Below are 22956 nucleotides of genomic sequence, written 5' to 3'. Positions count from 1 at the left end.
AGCAATGTATCTGTGTAAGGAAGTTTTATGCTCAGTATTTGCAGAGTCAATCCCTCTATAAATCATGTGAGGTATATTCTGATAAGAGGAGAAATCTTTTGGTTAGGATGAAATGCTTACACAAAGCAAACTCTAGATTCATATCTGGGATTTATAACTGAGGTTCTGAGAACTGGGTTCATATTTTGAAGTAATAAGTCATAAGGGTGATTCCAAACAGACTAACTTCTCACCAATGCACAAATGTCAAAATCCAGGCATCTGGCTCTAGTAGGAAAAAATTGCTTAATGGGACAAGATACTAAATTCTTAATAATCCACTAAAAGCACTGCATTACAAAACATCTGAAAACCACATCACTCACACAGCAAGGAAAACCAAAAACCCTTAGCTTGCTACCACTTACACAGATAAAACCAAGTCTTCATCTGGATCATATTTTAATTTCAAAATCCTGTGCTGTTGCATATAACAAATGGGAAAAATAATGAAGTGAAATGTGGAGATGAACTCATAGAAAAGCATGCTGCGAAATAAAATAAAATGAAATATTTTCATGGAATACATCAGATTAAATTAATTAGCAATGAAAGAATATGAGATATAAATATACAAATTTATATTCCAAAATTTTCCATAGGATTCCACAAATTAGAAGTTGAAATATCAAAATTGCTCATAACTGTTGTCAGGCAGAATTTATCATTTTGTTTGTAGAAGTTTACAGAAAAACAAACTGTGCAGAATGACTAAAAAGTGATGCTCAGAAGGCAGTAAAGTCAGCTGCTTAATGTCAGAATAGATTTGACTTTTCCTAAAATTTAGCTCCGTTCATTTACCAGCCATGATTCAAAAACATGATCTTGCTTTTGCTTGTTAAAGCAGATCTGATTTTAAACTCAGTTCCTCTGGAATAAAGCAACAGTAATTATGAGCAAATTCATTTCCCCCTGATTTTCAGTCATACAAATATAACAGCATGGGCTTGGTATTTAGGCTTCTAGAAAGGAAGGAACTGAAGTTATTTTTGTTTTCTTGTCAATGTGTGCCCCCATAATGCTATCATGGCACAGGATGTTTTGTATGACTGATGAACCTCATGATTAAGACAAGCAAAACCACCACTTCCATGTCTTGGCAAGGAACCAGAACAAAAGTTGAAAGATATACATATTTGAGAAAGCAATTAACATCCTTTTGGTAAAGGGGAAAAAAAAAAAAAAAGCTTAATTGACAAAATAAAATTTACTATGGCAGCAGGAAGACTATCAACAACAACTCACTTTAATTTATAAGACTAGCAGGAAGAGTTTAGCTGAGCATCACTGCAGTGCCAGAGTTTGGAAAGCAAGTCTGATTTCCAGTGGTGAGAATTTCAACAGCATGTGCAACAGCACTGTGCTCCCTCACTTGGTCAGAAAGGCCACACACAAAGGAACAAAACAACAAATTGAAAGGAAATGGACTTTCAACAGCCTTGGCTCACACAGAGATCCATTTAAGCTGTCAGTATAGGGCTATTTTCTTTTTATTGTGTGCCTTGTGGCACCGTGAATGTTTTAAATCAAGCACTTTAAATACAACTTAACTGATCAGACTGATAGCCCTGGGGTCTAAGATGAAAAAAAAAAAAAAGTGTGCAGGAGGCTGATTTCTCTGTTCTCAATATGTGACTGCTATGCACATTCTGTTTAAAAAAAAAAAAAAGGTAATGTTGCAAATAAAACCTTTCGGATGAATGCAAGTCTAATTAACAAAAGGAGAAAAAAGTAATGAGAAGTCACAAGAGACTTGTGATAAAATTTCTTTTTCCTAAAAGAAATCACATTGTGTCACTGGTCGTTAGTAGTCAGGAAATTATAGTTATATTTCAAAAGTTTTTATGCTTCAAATCACCAGTTTTGTAGGAAAAAAAAGCCCAAAAAACTGGAAGATGAGAAAACTTGCATTGCTCCATGGCAACTCTGCTGACTCATGAAGTACTAGTAATTGCCCTAAAAATTGAATACATAATTTCTTCTAGCAACTTTCTTTTATTATTATTTTTTTTTTGGGATTTCTACATCCTGCATTGATGGTGAGCAACAACTTATTTTTAGCAATACCAGCTCCCACAATCTCAATAAATATATCCTTCACTCCATCACCTCAGGGATAAAGCTGTACTGTGTAACTGAATGTGGTTGTATATGTAACATTCCTATTGATAAAACAGCACCAAAAAAAAAAAAAAAAGCAGATAGAAGAGGTATTTTTATTAGAGTTTCTGTCAACTGGAAGGCACAATATTTATTTCAGTTTTCACCCATCCTACATTATTTCTAATATTTTCTCTCCTCTTCAGACTCATTTTTCAGACATGAGCTAGCTGCATGATTAAAGTTGAAATTGAAAAGAACCTGAAAATCATCCAAGGATTTGATTTCTCTAAATATGAGTCTCGACATAGTTGATTCAAATACAGAAATATTAAACTGAACCACTGAACATCTCTTGATTTTATTCCCCTTTGTAACATAATGTCCACTATTATAAAGTCAATCTCAGTCACTCTGAACACACTATCATACTGCAGCCCCCTTTATTCAGTACACTCAATGCACTTAAGAAGTGGAAAAACTGCTGTTGGCTGTGTCACTAAGAGTTTGTAATTATTTCCAACTATACTTGTGTATCAAACCTATTATTTTTCTGGGGTTTTTTAGAGTCTCACAACTGCTCTCCTACTGCAATTTAAAATTTCCTAAGTATTACAATCTTTTAATAGAGCCTCTGCTTTTGGTCACACCATAGTTATACCCACAGATTGCTGGGGTTCATTCTCTGCTTCTTCTTAGTTTTTGTCATTTATTCTTATGCATTATAAACATGTCAGTTTGAATTGCATTTTTCACTGATCTAATGCTCACAGAGGAAAATTAAATTGGCTCTATAGACTAGCAACTTCAATCAGTAAAATGTGAATATTAGTATCTTTCTATATCATACAAGAATTAAAATTCAGAAACATTACTTTGAAATCCCAGAAAGTGCTATAAAATTAAATGTGGTCTCAGAACAAGGAGAAACAATATAAACTTGCAGACTGACATTCCACACTAAATTACTTTATGGTCTATGTTCTCCAGTTATTTTTCTTTTATTTCCAAACCTTTTTGATGGTTCAAAATAGGTTGATGAAAGTCAATGTGTTAATGTATTTCCCCGAACTGCTGGGCATGAATCACACCAAAACTCTTCATTTTTTGTAGACACCTTAACTTCCTCTCCCATTCTGCATTCATACTCAGGCTGAATATTTTCCATTTATTGCAATATTTATTGTATATACAACACTCACAATTCTTAAAAATGGATATGTTGTTCATTGAGTGGAAATGATATAATGGACCCTCCTATGCCTCATGGCTGCTATATTACCATAAAATGGCATCTTTAAAAGTACAGCCAGAGCAAATCAATCTTGTATTTGAGTTGTACTTGGCATTTTCTAGCAGCCCACCACTGCCTTCAGATTTATACATGTACTGGCACATGATTCCATAGATCACCCTTCAGTCTGAACTGTGCTGGAGCAGAAAGTTTTGATCTGCTTATATTTGTGTGACCTAATTGAAGTTCTCAGCAAGTTAAAGGAAGCTTAGAGTTACTCTTTATGAAAAGAAGTATGATATAAATAATGTTTATGGCGCTTTCCCCATTGCTATGTCCTCAAAGATTAGTTTACATTAGAGTTGCAGACACATGATCAGTTATACCATACTGAACAAAATGTCTTGGTGCATTGTAATTATTCAGTGTTTTAGAAAAACAAGTGGTTTTTTGCAACATAGTGTTCACTGAAGCTATAGAGCAGAGTGTATTTGTTTTCAGTAATATCATATAAGAGATTACAAAGGGATTACAATCTAAAATATTACAATTACAAATTAGAGCATGTAAAATGCTCTAATTGAGCTGAACGTCTTAAACATTTCATTAGGCTGTGGTCACAAAACCAAAATCTACTTTTAAAAGCAGTTTACTATGAATGCAGATTTTTTTTTTTAATCATTTAATAATACATGGTAGAAGTAGGTGTCCATTAATTCCAAGTCACCTTAAGATTCACCTAAAGATCATTGAATGATAAGGCTACAGGAATTCCTATTTGCTGACTCCTTCATGAATGGTAAATAGCTAAAACCCATTATTTTCATGTGAGTTTAATTCCAGATATGAATTTAGACTAGTATATCCCTACCTGCATTCTATATTTGTATTTGTGTATTCAGAATTTCATGAGGTTTTTTTTCAATTTTCCTTTTTAAGGAATAATTTATTCTTCTTTACAAAAGTGCAGTTCTGTTAGTCCAATTTCTCCCAGTTACACCTGTGAATGGAGTGATATTTGAAATTTTCTTTTGCAGGGGCAAGAACAGCTTGTCATGAGATGTAAGCAAACAGTTTTTGTAGAAGTTATGGTATATGTCTGAAGAATCACTCTCTCTTTAATAGTTAGTTTCTATTCTGCCTAAGAATATAAATTATGACTACAAACGTCATAAAAAGTCTACATGAAACACTGTTCTATTGTCATCATGAGACCTCTGTCAAAAATTTTTCAATGGTCTTGGGAGTCTGAGGTCACTTGGCTTGTTCTGCCTACAGAAGAGGTGATTGAGGAGAGCTCTAATCATGGTCTAGAGCTTCCTCACAAGGGGAGTGGAGGGGCAGGTGCTGATCTCTCTGGTGATCAGTGATAGGAGTCAAGGGAAAGGCATGAAGCTCTGCCAGGGGAGGTTAGGTTGGATATTAGGAAAAGGAACAGCTCCTCAAAGAAGTGGTCAGAGCACCAAGATTGCCAGGAGCACTTGGACACAGCTCTCAGGCACATAGTGTGATTCTTTGGATGGTGCTGTGCAAGGGCAGGCTTCAGACTCGATGATCTTTCTGGGCTCCTTCCAACTCAGGATATTCTTATATGTGATTCTATGAATGCAATATGAATGGGAATTTATGTATGCAGGACTCCCAGAAGAATTGTGCAGGAAGAAAAGAGAGATTCATGGTACACTCATCAAAAGGTGGCTTCTCAGGATGCTTTGCTCAGGTAAGGAAAAGCAGCTTGAGAAAGGGAGGGCAGAACCATACTTTAGTAAAGCACTGGATAAAACAAAGTGTAGCCTGAAACTATAAAAAGACTGTCAGGAAGGTAAAGAACAGGACTGAGACATTGAGATAAGGAAAAAAAGGACAGAGAGTAACATAGCAAGATTTTCTAGTGACTCACAGGGGTATGAGGTAGAGAAAGAAAAGAAAACTATCAGCTTCTGGAAGGGTGCTAAAGGCATCTCTCTAAGACCATCACACAGTTGTCAACTTACAAATCCGAAGGGTGAGAAGTATTTGGCATCCCTTGCTCTGTGGACATACCTGTTGAATATACACATCCTGGTGCTTGGGAGAGAATGGTTGTATTTGGAAAGTTCAACAGAGAAAGAACAAATGTCAAAGAAAAGTTGCTCATGAATGAAGACCCCCAACATGCTGAGCCTTTTGGGGCTTCCTGAAGAGACCATGCTCACACAGATCTGGGGATCTAACCCTTGCTTGATGAAGTCCTGGCTCGGCTCCAGCAATGTCACCACTAAGGGATTAGAGAGGCCAATTCAGAAAAGAATGGAATTATTAGGATAATTTAAATACTGAAAGCATGCTAGGCATGAGCAATAGCCATGGTTATGCACGGCACGACAATGCTACTTAAGGTCATATAGAAACAAGAACAGAAAGTTTTTGTGACTCACAGTGAGCAAACACCACTATTTAAGCAAAAAGTCAAGCCTTAATTGGAATGGCTGAAGACCTTAAAATGCCAGTCTGTCACATAGAATAGGGTGAGATCCTTACTTGATGTGTTCTAATAGGAGTCACTTTGTCAATAATCATTCTCTCTATCCTGGGAGTAATTTTACAGTTCTGACACTATGTGATTATTCAAATATAAAGTAGAATTTATTCACTATTATCTCATTTGTGAGTGTCATGTAACCTGAAAACTAAGGAAAGAGAATGAAAAATTCTGGCCAGTGCTATGTAGTTCTCATCTCCTGTGTGTATCCATTTTTCATATAATACATATATTTCTCCTTTTAAGAAAAGGTATTTTGGAAATTATGCTCTTCCTACCATAAGGTAAGGCAAATCCATGATATTATCTCAGAATCAACTTGTTTGTGTTCTAATTCAAGTTGAGCTAAATTTTTCAGTCATTGGAATGACTTCATTTCCATGAACATTTTTTATGGTTCTCTTGTAGAAACTAACTGGGTGTTTGTACAAATTCCTGACACATATGTGTCCATAGCTGTAGAAACTATGTAGAAAAAAATGTTGGATGACGGGCTGGTTTCAAGAGATGATTATCTGAACCACAAGTAAAAATGTATAAAATCTTCTTTATTTTTTTCTGTGTAATTTTGATCAGATTTAGAACAATAAAGACCATGGAAAGCAGTATGCATATCTGCAGGGAGGAGCCATCACACACATGTGCTTACTGCTGCTTTGGTTTTACCTTCTTTTGGGGTTAGAGTCAATGTGCCAATTTTTGAGTGTAAAAAGGTGAGTGTCTTGCCTCAGTGGTTATCTAGGAATTTTGAGCAGTTCATGAATGAAGAGAGGCAGGTTCCTCTTAGGATGGCTCATCCCTACTGACACAGATTTGGAGCAAGATGAATCACATCCCTCGGGTATCCTTCTTTCACTTACGGTCACAAAAAGAGCCCATAATACAAGATGGGGTAAGATATTTACTTTTCAGACACCTAAAAATATGTTTATTGATTCCCTCCTTCGTCATCTAAAGTGATAAATCTGTCCTAGAAACTAAAAGGGACTTTTTTTTCTCAATTCAGTGAACTGGCAGCTGTAGCTTATCCATGAGAAGAAGGAATTGAAAGATAGTGAACTTCAGGTGAAGAGGATTAATGGGTCACCATCAGGGACTGGGTTGTTAGTTCTGCTTCTGCTACAACCAGCCAGGTGAGCAGCACAAGCACACATATTAGTGTCTTTGTGCCTCAGTTTCTTTATGTGTTAAAAAGGCACATTGGAAAGATAATGTTACTATTTATTGACTTTGAGATGTCCAAGTAGCATGTGCTATTAGTAAAGATAAATGCCTCAGAAATCTCACTAACAGAGTTGCAGGAAATAGTACTTGTGAAGTACTAAGGGTTGGGTATTAATTCTCCAACTTTTGTATCCCTATAACTCATTCATAAAGGAACTTAGTGATAAATGCTAGGATTATTCAACTTTAGGAAGTACAGTTCCATATGTGCTAGAAAAATGAGAGACACCAATAGTGACCTGTTAGAACTGACTGTCACTTTAACAGAAAGCTGAAAAACTGCAGGATTTCAGTTTTCAATAATTATTTGTTCTTTCAAGTTTAGGGATAATAGGCACAAACCCCATTTTTAGGAACATCTGATTAGTGACATTAATGATAATCCAATTTCAGTGCTGGATTCAGGGCAAAAAAAGTTCCTTCATGATGCTAAGGCTGCTTGGCTCAGTCAAGATTGGAAGTCCCTAAGTAGCCTTTCCTGGCAGCTCCAGCACTACTCACTGTCTTGGCACAATCTAAGTTAGGAACTAAGAATCAAAAAAACCTGATGTGCTTAAAAGTGATTTGTGAGTGGGTTTTCTGAGTAGAATCAGAGAGATCTAATCAATTTAGGGATGAAAACTTGTTCATGGTTATATTTAAAAGTACAGCTGCCTACCAGGGTAAAACCACACTTAGAGAACTGCAACATGAACCAGAGAAAGGAAAGTGAGCCCCTGCAATGACTGTCATACATCTCAGCGAGAAAGGTCAATGATATGAAACTAAAATTGTCCTAGAAATAATAATATAAAATATTTACATTTAATTTCAAATTAAATAATTTTAAATAATTAATACTCTTCTCACTACCTTCAAATGTAATGCTGCTGATGTTTACACATCTGCAACATGCTTTTTACTGTCAGCTGATTTTTTTTAATTAACATTTCTGTATAAAAATTTGATCTGCAGTACTTGATCAAAGTAGCATTATTCTTACAAATAGGTCCATTGTATTAAATGTAGAATTCATGCGTGACAAAATAGCATTCCAAATAAATGATGCAGGATTACATCCATAGTTTTTTTCATTCTCTGTAGGGCTCTTTTAAAGAAATTTGAATGCACAATTACTGAAGGTATTCTGTATATGCAAGATCTTATGGTGATTATCTCGCAGCTACATACCTAATCAACTTCTGTGAATACTCACACACATACTGATTAGCAGCAGTTGTTATTTCTTCTCATTATCTACACTAAAACAAATGATCTCTTACCAGCCAGTCCCTGTGTATTTATGTGTTTCTTAGGATCACAATTAAGATACTGAATTCACCGTGTAAGCATCAGGAAGACAAGCAAAACAAATTTACGATAACACATTCCTTTACTGATAGCTATTGTTATAGAAATACAATTCATGCCCCTCCAGGGAAAGCAGTTCTCCTCATGGGAGAAATTGCTGTTACCCCAAGCATGACAACAGCCACAAGAATGCTCTGCAAGGCCCTGCTGGCAGCTGATGACCAGCAAATGGACAGGGCTGGAAGCTCAGGGCTCACTTTCCCACCTCCTGAAGGCACACAGGAGCTTTTCTGCTAAAGTAACAGAGTACATCAACACTCATGAGGAATTAGCCTACAAGATGTAGTTTATGGTTTTGAAATGGGTCAAAAGATGGAGAGTTGGGCTTGATGGAGCTGTGGCAGACAAGAGCAGGGAAGGTGCTGTAAGGATGTGTCCCCAGCCTGAGCACTCTGTGACAATGGTGAGGTGCAGGTCCAGACCCACAGCTCCTGCTGCAGCACAGCAACCAGAAACTGCAGGCAACCTCTTGTCCTGCAACAACAGAGCCTGTCTGCTTTGATGCTTTCATAGTCTCCACTTAGCAACTACACTCTAGCCCTAAGACAAACTCTACCCTTATTTCTTCAAACTTGCATGTTTTTATTGCACATCAAAACCACCTTTAAACACCAAATTGTTACCAATACTCAGCACAGCATCCCCACATTAACTTCACTGGTCATTGCAATGGCTTATTCTCCTTCAAAAATATGCCCAAGTGAGATATCAAGCATTATTTTTTAAACTGACAAATATAAATGTTAAACTGACATTTCATCTGCAGACTCAAGCTCAACTGTATATTATGGGTTAACAGGGACAAAGGAGTTTGATCACTTCACTGCTTTATTTTTTAAGACTTCTTTCATTTCACCAAAGCTATTGAACATGTCTGAGTCTTTTTCCCAGGTGTCAAATATGAAAATTATTAGTGTCAAACAATGTAAGAGAGTAAAACAATCATGTCTACTTCTTTTACCTCAAACCACTAAATATTCTTTCCCAGGCAGAAAGAGGAAAAATAGCTACTGTATTTAACAGAATAAAAACTATATATATTTTTTTTATTCTGCAGAAAATATAAGTAAAAGGACCCTCCCCTCAAAGCTGAGCAACTGCACATGTGAAATGTTATGAATCATCTATGTAACAATAGGTAAAAATAAGACAAAAATATATGTGAGCAGTAAAAAATGCCCACTGAAACTGTGACTCTCTAAACCACACTTAATACAATAAAAAAGTGAATCACAAATTATATCATATTCTTTAGAGATTAAAGTCTTTGAGCAATTCTCCTTTGGTGAAAAGTACCCATGGAATTGCTAAATTGCCTATGAACTCATCAAAATTTCAAAGGCGTTTCTTTATCGTCACCAAAACTAATAAATATTTTGTCTAAAAGTAACAATACAGATTCCTCTAATTTGATATTTCTAATAGATGTTAATAAATACTGTATTGGATCATTGAGTCATAGTATCATAGAATGGTTTGGTTGGAAGGGACCTTAAAAACCACCTAGCTCAAATCCCCCTGCCAGAGGCAGGGACACCTTCCACTAGGCCAGGTTGCTCAAAGCCTTATCCAACCTGACCTTGAAACATATACAATAAATTTTAAAGAAAATAATAAAAAGTCCAATTGCTTTTCCCCACATTATTCCAGTGAATGGAGGCAATAGAAATACAATTTCCAATTTTTTTCCTTTTTTGCCCATTGCTTAGAATCCTACAGGAACACTCCTAATCCTACTCTATCTCTCTTCACAGGCAAATAAAAATAACTGAACCCATAATGGATCCTGAAAATCTATAAATGTAAACTGCAGATGGAAAATTGGTTTCATTCAGAGATGCATCTCTTCAAACCATGTACTTTTACAAACTGAAATTCATCAAACTGATCATGATTTTACTTGTACCACTGAATTTAGTGACAGCTGAGAACTGAGCATGATGTTCAAATTGCATTTCTAATACTAATGCTCACTTTCCAGCTAGGGATGATGCTACTGAGAGCTCAGGCTCAAACAAGGAAGATGAGATATTGCATCTTGCAACACATACAAAAATAGATACACATACAGGGATACATCTATGCAGATATCACAGATAGATATGTTTAATGTATGGTATCTGGTGGTTCATTGGATCAAATAGAGATACTCTTCTGTTTTCTTACCTGCTTTGCTTCCTGAAGTACATGACATGCAATCAGGTTATCACTAACAGCTCTTGCAGGAATAAAAATTATTTGCAGTATTGATCATTATGACAGTCATTGTAATGATGGTGATGTAGTCCAGCTCCTCTTTGCTAATATATTTTTCAAGTGTTCACATATTGTTATAAATCCCTTGGGCTAAATATTTTGTTGACATAATCATGATTTCTACTGAGAGAGATGGCTATGTCCATGCAACTGTAACAGTAAACTTGCTTAAGGATGGTCTAGAACAATTTATGTGACTTTGACAAAATAGCTAGTTAAATTTCACCCATAAACAGATCAGAACACTTAGGTGCAATAACTTAATTTTATGTGTTGCCATATTGCTGTAATTGAGGAAGCTGTGAAATGACCCCAGTTTGTAAATTTAAAGCCAGCAAATACAGAAATCTTTGTATTACCCTGGGGCTTATTAAGTCTTCACCTTTAAACAATGCATATTACATCCAAAGCTATGTGATTAAGGATACTGAATGAAAAATTCTTCTTGTGAAGCATTAACAAACACAGGTAGGTCCCTTTCTAGATGCCTTGCAAAAGCACTCCTGTAAAACACATTCAGAATTCGGGAGCTGGGGGTTGTCCATTAGGTGGCACCAAATTTTTCCATATCTATGGAAACCGTAGGCAACAGAGAAGCATTTATCTGCTGTAGCTGTCAGGTGCTCTCCCAGCTATTCTCCATTCAGAGACAGAACCTCTGAGATGGCTTTGCAGCCCATCCATGTACACCACTGAAGGGTGTTCATGCAGATAGAGAAGTGTGTGCTTCATGCTCTTCTGCTGTAGAGCTGCTTTTATCATGCACCAGTCTGCCTGCATCATACTCAGCAAGGATCACTGTCATGCTTGAAGGTATTTTCAGTTCCTTCTTTGGAACTTAACTCCTTCCAAAACAGTGGGAAGTGTTTTCATTGTCTCATGTTCTCTACAGCTATTCAATCAAAAGAAAGCCCCTGCTTTGCAACTAATCACTCAGCTTCTACTGTGTGAATTGCAGAGGTATTACTATCACTGAGATAGGCTGGTACTTCTAAGAATACTACATTGGTCTGTGAATAAGATGATGAAAGATTTATCTTTTCTTTCTTTAGTACTGTCTAAGACTAAAACTGTTTCAACTTCCCCATTAGCACCACTCATCAAAGTATTTGCCTAGAATTTTGAGTCCTTTTGTCCTTTCTTTCACATACATCTCAGGAACTCTCAGTTCTTCCTAGTCAGTTAATTCAGACCCATCTGAAAAGTATAATCAGTTAATGTAATGCATAACTTTGATTAGTTAGACATAAGTCAATGCTTATTCTACTTAGCAGTTCTGAAGCTGTCTGGATGAGCAGCAAATGTATGAATTATATGGATTGATTCCACTTCACCCACACAATGACAGAACTCATTTAGCAAGCACAGAGCTCACACCATGATGAACATTGCCTGGAATGACTCATTTCCTTTTACTGTCATCTTAAAGGTTAATTTCATGGGGTGCTGTTCAGCACATTATCTAGTAACTAAGAAATAATGAAACCTTCCACTCATTGGGGTGAGTGGTCAGCACCTGTAAATGGCCCTGGCATTGCACTTGGGCAGGTAAATGGAACTCATCTTTCCCAATAAAATAGATTCTAGTATTGAACATACATCATGAATATAAATGACAAACATAGGAGTTTGTTTTTCACCACACTGCTTTCCTCTGTCCTGGTAGTAAGCAGATCATCTGAATGCCCTTTTTACCTCCTGCCTGCTCTTTTTCACCTTGTGCCTGCCATAATGTGCAGCCTTATCCTCCAACACAGGGCTGTGCCATATTTACTGTGCATTTGTAGTGCAGCCTGACTGCTCATGACCAGAGTACATGGTCACAGCCTGGGATAAGGTGACTTGGGTGCTGCTGTGCAATAGAGAAGTTGTGAGAAGTCTTCTGGGTCTGATGAGAAGTGCTCAGAGAGAGGAACTGCCTCTGAAAGTTGAACCCTCATGGGACAGATTTTGTGGGCAGTACCAAAACGAACCCTGCTTGGCTGGGAATCATAAAAGGCTGCTCCAAACATGCTTCCTCCTGACACGAGCTGGTTTGGAAAGGGAAGGGAGCAGAAAGGTAGCACATGAGCAAGTAAAATGATTCCAGATCTCTTCCGTGTGTGTTTGAGTTTTTTTTGTAGATGTACATCTCTGGGTCACTACTCTGCCCTTACTAGCCTCTTAGGGATAAATTTGTGAAAAGGAAAGAAAAATATACCAAACCAACAGAAAACCCTTAACTCTTCCAAAGACTAAGGAACCACTGTAGTACAAGCACTACTATCGGATGATTGATCTTCCTCATCAAATCTCCTGTATAATCTTTAAGGCCTTATGGACTTTTTAAGATTTAATACTTCTTGGTTATTAGCATGCCCTTTTGGTTTGGCAGCAATGAGTCCCCAGGGAAAGGTCCCTTACAGTCAAAATTTATAGGTATATGCATAACATTACATAGGTAAGTGTATCTGCAGTGGAATTCTTCTTGGCATTCAGAAGTAAACATAAAACTGTAGACTCATTGCTCTCTATCTTTGTACAAACTTCACCAAAACTGTAAATTATTTTTTTCTGCATTTCCAAAGTATTAGAAGACAGACACTTTTCCCCCACCTTTTTCATGTGAGGTCTTACTATTACTTAAATTGTTAAAATCCAATTTAAGGTCTAAATGAATGCATAGAGTCCTACCGCACAGTTTATTTTGGACTGACAGTGTCCACATCCAAAGAGACGAAAAATTAGCATGTTATAAACAAAGGAATAAGGTTCTTACTAAACATAAAAGGTTTGTGACATAGCAATGCACTAATGAACAATCCCTGTTGTTTAAGTCAATGTAATACACCAAATAAAGAAAAATCAGTTGGAATGAAGATCACAGTACTATGATGACTGGTCTATTTTACATTTTCACTGGAAATAATTATTAAAAAAGCTCCTGTTTCATAACTAGGTGGTTTGGGGAATAACAGGAAAATGTGCACTAATGCCAGGGAAAAATGTACATGAGATCAAGAAAAAGTAACTGTCTTGTACTTCTGCATTCTATTAAGACAAAAAAGTACAGTTTTCCCAGAAAGTACCTGAACTACCACACTAAATAATAACCTAATCTTTATCATTCAGAAGATGGACCAGCTGAAAATCAAAAAGCAAGATCCAGATAAAACCAAAATGGTCCCAACTGCTCGTTTCTAATGAAATTCAGTAGTAAGCAGCATCATTTCAAACACAGCTCTCCTTAGAAGCACAAGTATCTGAGCAACATCAATTTCATTGAGAAAGGGCCAGAATTGAGGTTTCTTGTTACCTTGGCAGGTACTGAACCAGTGAATTTTCACATAAAATCAGTCAGGATCATCTATAACATATATATGATGGCTTGGAAATATTCTACATGTTTCCAATGCAGCGTGAACCACTTCACATATGCTCTGTCCTTTCAGAGACTCAAGCAGAGCTCAGACCCCGGAGAACGTAGCTGCTACCTGCTCATGTCTGCCAGACACCAAGGCTGGCTCTCTGAAATCTCTTTGCCTTCAAGTGTTTTACATTTTATATTCTAGTTGGATGCTGTGAAGGAAAATGTCAGCACATGCTGACCTAAAAATACTCATTCCACCACGTATCATTCAGGAAATCTGATCTCTGATATCCAGGGAAAAGGCTAAACTATAAGATTATTGCCATCTTGCTGAGTTGCATGCAATTCTCTGTAAATCTTTCCATTTTCTAATCAATTGGATTCCCCACAACCACCCAAATCATGACTAATTCAGTTTCTTTCAGAAGTGATAATATTTAAGTACTTAAAAAAACAGTTTGAAAAGTTGCCTAGAACATATTAATGTACATCAGTGGTAATTTTGTAAGTTTTCAAATGGACCATAAAACCTAAAGATCTTAATAGAATTCTGCTCCCTGTTATATTTAGAGAGATATCAAACTGTTTTGTGTCTGGTTTGGATCTGAGGGACTCCATTACAATCAAGGAGAAATAAAACAGATTTCAATTAGTTTTGGCTCAGACATTGTAGGATTTGTACAGGAAAAAAATCACAACACACCTTCCTAATTTTCAAGCAATATTTCAGGTAACAAATTATTATTTTCTTAATTAGAAACAGTTCAAAGAGGTCTGTTTTCAGTTACTTTTACCGAAGTTTAAAGGAATTCCAAAGATACACTTTGATTCTTCAATAGGTTATTTTTTCCCAAAAGGTTTTTGTTTTGTTGGAATGTGGAAAAAAACTAAGGACTTAAAATGCAATTTCTGCTTGAGGAAATGTTTTCAAGCTTTAGTCATTAATAAATTAGATAATTTGCAATTCAATATCTTCAATTGCAGTTGAATTTTAAGATGAATTTTTACAGTACAAGTACACTTAATGTAGTTTTTTTCAGACTTTTCATAGAGAAATGTGAAGTCATATTTACCTAATTTTACATGGTAAGCCTCAAACATCAGAATTATAAACATGGATAAAGAGTAGTCATTTTTAATCAATATTTTTCTCTGTTTACTGCCAAATTACACAGTTACCTATTCATCTTTTCTCAAAGAAGCCTCAATATTCCCATACAAGATTTTCCTAGTCATACCTTATGGATGATCTAATTAGGGTTTTGGAATAGATCATGCTCCAAGAAATTTGAAATAAAATCTTTATGCAGTTTTTTGAAAGTGCTCATAGTGGTTTTCTTTCTTTAAGCTGACATCTAAAGCATTTTCTGTATTAATTTACATAATATTTCTATTTTGTAATGCACTATATTGCAAAATTAATTGCAGAAAATTATTTTTTTATTCTTTGAGTTCCTTTAAGCTTTCAATTGAGTAAGAAAATCACAGTGTCAGATCAGATTAGGTCAGAGAAAAGTATAATGTAGTTCAGCCTCTCCTCTGAAAACAGTTGATAGATATCAGATGCTTCAGAAGTTATTTAGAAAACCTTGGAAAATTTGGAATAACTTGATTACATAACTATATTTTTTGCATAAGTACCTCAAGAGATTGGTTGGTTTAAGTAATATAGGAAATATTTTGTTTAGTCTATTGCTCTTCATGTGTTATCTGATAATTTTTGAAAAGAAGGCTTTATCTATGTGCTTATGTCACTTTTAAATCCACTAAAGTGAAGCTCTGTGACCATTTCAAATTTGTGTCCAAGCCATCTAAAAGACAGATAATGTTCTACTGTGAGAAAACATGCTTCTATTAGTTGATCTTTTCTAACAGTAAATTGTTAACCATTGTTCATAATGTTTCTTATGGTCTTGAAAGGATTTGCATACACCTATCTAGAGTACACTTTGAAATAACAAGTGACTAAAGAAATTCTGCTTGCTGCAGAACCTAATTTCACAGGCAGAAAAATGTGCTGTCTGTAATCCTCTTCACTGCTGAAAAATGTGGCTTGCAAACAACCCACACCCAGCCACCAAGAGTCACTGAAAGGGGCTGTTTGTTCACCTGACTTTCAGCACAACAAACCCCGAGTGGGGACAATTCACCCAGAATCTTTGCTGTGTTTTACATCAATACGGCATTCCATACAGTGGCCATGTTAGCCTAATATTCCTGGAGATTCAGATTGGAATGGGATTGAAGGTTAAAAATTTTACATGTAAACACAAAATGTTTTAATACACTTTTTGGAACCCAAGGGCAGGGAAAATTGTCCATAAGGACATATCTTTATTTAACTTGTGCTCCAAGATGACCCTCACTTCGATTTCACTGGATTTTTTTCACTACAATCACATCAAACTGTTAGTCTGCAAGTTTCAGCCCACAGTAATCTGCACAATAGGAAGTGGAATTGGAGTATTTTTAGCTTCCCAGTTCACTGGGAAATCACTATCAAACAACACAGTGGCTATGCAAAAGGCATTTTCACACTGTAGTAAGATTTTTTCTTCTACAATACCCACGTATGTGAGCTCAAATAGTTATTTTTCCTTAAAAACACTAGACAGCAATGTCCTGATTTTGTTTTATGAAATCTGCTCCAGCATGCCTAGCACAAGCCTGTAGCATGTAAATTTTAGGTTGTTAGTCAGCCAGTTCACCTAAAAGAAATACTTAAACTCCCTACACAGTGAATGGAGACAGAAGGGTGCATTTGACGACTTCCATTGGTAAGACAAATTTACTTCAGTTTAGGCACTGAAGGTTTTACTTTGCCTGTATTTTTTGTAAATCTGCCTTAGAGAAGCCAGACCTTGAAAACAGACAACAAGAACCAGAGCAATGCAGGCACCTATTTTTGATGCTCCAAGCTGAACTTCAACTCCCTCTCAGCACCCACAGCAAGCAGCTGCTCTGCAAAGGGGACAGGCAGGGTGTCTGTGTGGCTCTCTGCTTGTGCTGTTTACTATGTATTTACATGCATTATTAGGTATAACATGATGTGGAGAATGTATTTTCTTGTCTACCTCTTTCAATCCCAGACAGACTGCCTTTGTTTGACTAAAGATATAGCTTTATCCCTGAACATCTTGGAAGCAGTAGCTAAACCCATCTTCTCTCCAGCACTGGCCAAACAAGAAAAGTCACAGATCTCTTGTCACTTCTGCCAGGATGTATTGGGAATATGGAAACAGGAAACACAACTGCATCTTCTGTTGAATAAACAGGCATTTGACTTTAATACAGTACATTAAAAATAGTGAAAGAAGGAAATAAACTCTTCTATGAAGACAAATGAACCTTAAAAGTACCCACAGTGTCAGCATGCAGCAGAAGAAAAGTATTCAAGAGTAAGATGGGAAGACTGGGACCACATGGATGAGTGATATCTGTCAATGTCAGAGGAAGAACCACAAAGCACCTGTGATGTGTGTGATTCCAGAGGACAGCAGAAAGCTGCATGGGGCCAGCAGGAGCCAAGAAGGCTTTGTGGGCAGCCTGATGACAATGCTGCCTGCTGCTGTGCCTGCTGCTGTGCCTGCTGCTGTGCCTGCTGCACTCAGAGAAACTGGGCTGCAGGCACATTCCCTGGCAGCATGGAGGGTTCTTTCCAAGAAGTACCTGGATATGCTTTCTAACAGGGACTGTTCATCAAGGTCCTGAAAAAAAACTGCTGCAAAAAGCAGTGCATCGGAAAATTACTAATTGCATAGCTCCACATAAGTACTTTACAATAGCGAGCAGTACTTTCTAATATGACCTTAGTGGAATGTTATTGAAAGCTACTTATGACACCAATGACATTTGCCAGTGATGTTCCACAATTTGTGTTATAAACCATCTGATGAATGTTTTTCTCATGACCTTTGTGATGGTTATTCACTTCATTAACTGGAACATCTAGTGACTGCATTTGCCTCTTCCACCTGATTGAAGCATCCAGGTTATTTTTCTTGTTTCCATAAATCAGACTTACCTATTTAAGACTTTAAAAAATCCCTCCCCACAGAGCTGTTTTGGGAAAATTATTTATTCTTATTAAAAATCCAAGTTCTTGGTGAAATTTGTATGACATGCCTTTTCCAGCAAAATTAACTTTTGTCAATAATTAATTGTTCAAGTTATTCTCAGAGTTCTTGATCATAAAGAAGGTATAAATGATACTTGTTTACATGGCATATAACAAGACTAAATGCAGGAGTGAAAAAATCTGTAGCTGGTGTTATTCAAGAGGTCATATTTTTACTGGTCATGGTATGTTTCAAGTTAATGGTTCTTTCCCATGGCTTAACAAAATTTATAAGTGCACCTTATGTTTCCTCTTCTGTTTTAGATTAAATAAAAAAGACCCTAAAAGCTCAGTCTTTACAGCTGCTCAACTACTTCCTAGATGCAAATTACTCTCTAACACCTATTTTAAGTGCTGATTTTTATTGCAGCAAAATTGAATATACAGCAATTACATTCTGGGCATATTACTTGGTTTATCTCTTTGAAACTGATATTTTAGGTATACAAGAAGTTTTCTAACCAAATACTCTTGTAAAACTGTAGTTATATCATTTTGACACCATAAGATTAAACTGAAACTCCATAAACTAAATGTTCTATATTGAGAAGCAGTGAAAAGTGTTATTTTTTGAGTGTGTTTCTACTGCCACAAAAGAGATTTAGTAAATAAAGTTGTGCAGTGTTACAGGAAGCAGCTCTCAATAAATTTCCCAGTCAGTTTTTTTATACTGCGAGTATTTCTTCCTCCACTTCTTTCTATAAGTGCCACACAGGTGATGAAACAACTCTCATCCCTTCTGATAATTCCTCTTTCTTTCTCATATCTTAGCAAAGGCCAAACTAAACTCTCAGTACAGCTCAACTCCTGCCATATCAAGAATGGAACTGAGGCCACTGTCAGTGGGACAGCATATGAAATGGCTAAACCAGTGTCAGAAAGATTTCTGCCTTTCTTTCTTCATTCTAACAGCTATTAGGCTAATTCCAACATGTAAAGTGATACACTAGGGTGTAGGGTGTCCTTTTTACTAACTTAATTTCCTCTAAAAATTAACTTAAGAATATTTAAAAGGCACTTTTTTATGTATTGAATGTCCATTGCCACACTTAACAAGAATAATCCTATACCTTTTATTTTTACCTTTTTAAAAGAAGCACAAGGCAGAACAAAATACATGGATTAGAGGAACACAGCTATTCAAGGGAAGATTTACAGCTGATAGGTATTTAGGGGTTTGTTTAGATTAAGCCCTTTCTCAAGAGCTTTAGGGCAAAGCTTATAACCAAACAATGGCACTACCTGTTATTTTGTGTACACTGTCTTTGAAAATGTCAGTTTTTGCTGGAACAGAGAAACCTGAGCCTGTAGCCCAGGGCATATGTTGAGAGCAAGCTCTCCTCTTCTGACTCAAGAGAATAAGAATGGACAGCACAGTAAATCACTAAGACTAATACTCAGATTACAGGGTAAAGTTAATTGTTTGTTTTTTCCAATGCATTAATAAATTAAAGCAGCCAAACTGCAGAATGGAAGTGCAGGATGGGAAGATTATTACTGTTCATTTAAGACTTGATGCACAATTTTTTGAGAATTTTTCATTCCCTTCTTGTCTTCCTTTTAATTTCTTTTCATCATTTTCCAGCTTCATCATGCTATCTACTTTCTGCCAGAAGTATAATTATCAGAGGGACTCGAGAAGGGATGCTGGCTCTTCACTCTCTTTGCTTCATGGGGACTGGAAAATCTCTTTTCACTGTGATGTCCTGATCAATGTTTCCAATTTTAGCTGTCTGAACAGCAAGCAGTGCTCACTACAGTATTTTAAATCTCAGGACAACCTGGTGCCTATTGCGCTTCCCACCAATAAATGACCAGCCAGTGACCGATAAAAGATCACCCAGTGTTACACTTGAGCCCATCTATAACTCAGGGATAAGAGGCAAGTGTGACAAGAGTAGGAACAAGGGTAATGACTTACTGCTTCTGTTCTGGTTTTCCAACTGCTTAAGTGCCCATGACCATTCCAGTCACACTGTGTTTCCCAAGCGACATGCAAAGCACGTCTGCGATGTGACAAGAGGTGGCTTTGATGAGATGGACAGCCATTACACCTGTCCTGCCTTTGCAAAAGACCTTCTGAAGTGGGCTGGCCTTGTTTTTCAGCACTTGGTGATATTCAAAGTAGCCCAAAAATGTATCCAACAACTTATAGAAAAACTGTTAACACTTTCTTTATAATCTTTACATGAACTGGTCAGTAATCCAGTTGCATCCCACTGTCCTGAGCTGACTTGACAGACATCATGTGTTTCCAATGCCAATAAATAACATGCTTTCAGGTGACAGGGACTTAAAAACTTGAAAAGCTATGATTGAAAACTTATGATCTGAAAACACATGAAGGGAACATCCCCAGGGCAGGGCTGAAGTGAAACAGATTCTGGAAGCTACCTAGTTGGCACCTTTATCTGGAGGAGTGAGAAAGCTGCCTGTATATAAAGGTGTCATGCACAGAACCCAGGAAGTACTTTACAGATTAAACAATGATTCTAATATTCCAACAGCCTCTACCCAATATTGCTGATGGCTAGATTCATCTTACTTACACTAGACAATCAAACTTCAGTGAATCATCTCCTCACATTGGCCATCTCCTCTCTGGTTTGTCCATTAGCCTTATTTACATTCTCCTCAGAAGAAGCGCTGTAGATAGCATAAATACTCTTTTTCTCTATTTAATGCAGACTTCTTTGTGCATGAGGGATTGCTTATACACTATAAACATGCTGTCTTTCAGCTTTCAGTTGTACCCTTCTCTAGACTCAAAATTGCTACTGAGGGCTCTCATATTGCTTAGTCTCTCCTATTTCAGTCACATTTCTGGATGGTCAACTGATTGGTATTTTGTGGTTGATTTTTCCAGAAGCCAAAGTCCACACCATGGGTGAGAGCTGTAGAGCATTCTGGTTAAGGCAGGATTTTGACAGGACTTCCTGGGTCTGCCTCCTTCTCCTGTGAACTGAAAGTGGGGAGCTGGGCTGCTCTCTGAGGGCCATGGAGGTTATCCAAATAGCTCTTTTCTCCTTTTCCCTATTATATTTTCCTTTGGTTAGAAATCACTTCTCACTGGTCTAGATGTGGCCCTCTTTTGCCAGTAGCAGCACTCTGTTTAGCACACCCTGTGCATCTCCTGTGTCAGTCCTGGTGTGGGAAACTCCTTGGTAGCAAGCAGTGAACATGCTTTCCCTACTGGCTCCAGATTTGTGAGAAAATGTTCTCATTGACACTGTGGTTCTGGTCCATGGATCCAAGAGGTCATAAGCTGTGCCATCCCATGACAGCCTCTAAGACTTTCAAAGGCTGTAAGTTTCAATCTGAGGAATGATTCCAGTGTTATTTGGCTCTGTATTAGGGCATTACAGAGAGTCAGCTGTGCACCAAAAGCCTTGTTACAGAAGAAAATTGTGGCAATTGAATTTATAAGACTATGTAAGGCTTTACAGATGACAGGGAAAGAAACATGAATAAATAGGGTTAAGATGCATGTGGAGACTTCAATTTTATTTCCTGGAGGCATCTTAAAATTCTGAGATCACAGTTTTCTAAAGATGAGAGTTCTGGCACTCCCCAAAGCCCACTCATTCAAAATACTCTCCTGAGAGGAACAGATCATGTGTTCTGAGGAGCTTTCAGCACAATTAAAGGCAACCAAACAAGTTGGAAAAACTGACCATCTGTTTCTTAGCAGGTGAATCAAAGTCTAAAAGATACTGAGTACATTTGAGAACTTTCTGTCAATCTTTAGGCTTTGATGCTGAGAACATTGGATGTGCTTTTACTTACTCTTGGAGGCTGCAGGTGACTCTTAGAGGACCCTCATGGAGTTTTCAGAAACAGTATGTCCTGCATCCTGAGAAGAGTAGTTATTAATCTAGATCAAAACAAGTGCTTAAGGATTGGACTGAGGGGAGACCACCATTAACTAAGATAGAACTCCCCAACAGCAGTGCATTTTCTCCTCTCTGACCTACTTAACAGCTTTAACAGGGTGTCACTTTCTTTCAGTGTCTGCATGGAAATCAGGTAGTTTGTCTTATAATATTTTCGAACAAGATTCAGGATGCAGAAGTTTAAAATATCACTGAATCACAGATATTTTTATTAAATTATAAAACACAAAATTCAACTGAATTGAATGCAATAGCATGTGTCTTTGCTAGCTTGGACTCTTTATGTTCTAAAATTCTACACTGAAGATCTGTGACTCATAAGTTAGGTTGCATCCCTCCAAATTATGCTAGAAATGTTACATTGTCATATTTTCTGTAAAAGAGAAACTGTGAGTGCTATTTCAGTATTTTTCATAACAAGAGTTTTTGTCTACACTATATGTGATTTTCCTGTTTTCAAGCTTGGGAAGATATCATTTAAATGATGCATACATATTAAAAATAGACATGCACACAGAAGATCTCAGAACAGGTTAACAGAAGTCTGACCAGTGTCAGGATTGCTGATGAGTGGAGTACAAGCAAAGGCAGTAAGATCACCACAAATCAAGTTCACCACTAGCTTCTAGACTATGCTAGTTTCCCAGAATTTATAGGAGACTAAGAAGTCGGGGAATATCTTCATCTCAGTGAACATCAGACAACCTAACCTTTTCAATACAGCTTGTCTGGCTGATTGAATCTCAGAACAAAGAACAAAGAACTCAGAACAAAGACACCTGTTGTTAATCAGTTCCCAGGCTCTCCACTCAGCCTATTGAAATGGTCCAAAACAAAAACTGGAATGCTGAGGGCATCCAGCAAATTTGTAAA

At 37.0% G+C, this 22956-nt stretch overlaps 1 protein-coding gene across 9 annotated transcripts in view; it reads right to left on the bottom strand.

Annotated features, from left to right (window-relative positions):
- The window catches only part of PCLO (piccolo presynaptic cytomatrix protein), a 320809-nt gene that overhangs the window by 86026 nt on the left and 211827 nt on the right, over positions 1-22956 (bottom strand). The window lies entirely within an intron of this gene.

The sequence above is a fragment of the Lichenostomus cassidix genome, chromosome 1Aa, assembly GCF_008360975.1.
Source record: "Lichenostomus cassidix isolate B80296 chromosome 1Aa, HeHo_3.0, whole genome shotgun sequence".
In the NCBI taxonomy this organism is placed as follows: domain Eukaryota; kingdom Metazoa; phylum Chordata; class Aves; order Passeriformes; family Meliphagidae; genus Lichenostomus; species Lichenostomus cassidix.
The sequence above is the reverse complement of the archived record's forward strand: the minus strand, read 5'-3'. Positions and strand labels throughout refer to the sequence as shown.